The sequence below is a fragment of the Sinocyclocheilus grahami genome, unplaced genomic scaffold (assembly GCF_001515645.1).
Source record: "Sinocyclocheilus grahami isolate Dianchi unplaced genomic scaffold, SAMN03320097.WGS_v1.1 scaffold800.1, whole genome shotgun sequence".
In the NCBI taxonomy this organism is placed as follows: Eukaryota; Metazoa; Chordata; class Actinopteri; order Cypriniformes; family Cyprinidae; genus Sinocyclocheilus; species Sinocyclocheilus grahami.
Window position 1 is genome coordinate 508,906 of NW_015505979.1, and position 601 is coordinate 509,506.

A 601-nucleotide genomic window follows, 5' to 3' on the forward strand; every position below is an offset into this window, starting at 1 on the left:
TTTTTTTTTTGGTATAAATGAATTTGTCTTGACTGAGTCATCTATTTATAACTTGACTTGTAATGCTAAGCTTACATCTAGTGCAGGTAGTGTTGTAGTTTAAGCCATGTCGTTGATTAAGGCTCTCTTGTTGTGGTCATACAATCTGCCCCTCTGTCAGTACTGCCTTTGCTTTCAGGTCTGCTTTTGATCCTTATGCTATGCTCTATGGGTCCTCTAAGGTCTGTCCACTCAGCTGGTCCACCAGGGGACTTTATCAACTGGCATGCTAAGATGTTGCAGCTCTGTTGGCTCTCCAGATGCTCGTCATATCGCTGGAACTCCTAATTCCTCCTTGCTGTTATCTCTCTGGAAGGCTGGAGCCTCCAGCTTGGAATGTCCTCCAGGCCTACTGACTTGACATTGGCGCTTTACTTTTTCTCCCTTGGGCTCATTCTACCAGCGGTTCCTGGACTTCATGGTGTTCCACCCAGTGCAGCCAGTCCTTCTGTTTGTTTCAATGCACCATGTGCAGACTTTGCAGAGTCTGTTTATGTGGTATCACTACAGAGTAGTAACTTGAAACACTTATCTGTAGTGATGTCCCTGTGCAGTTGTGTTT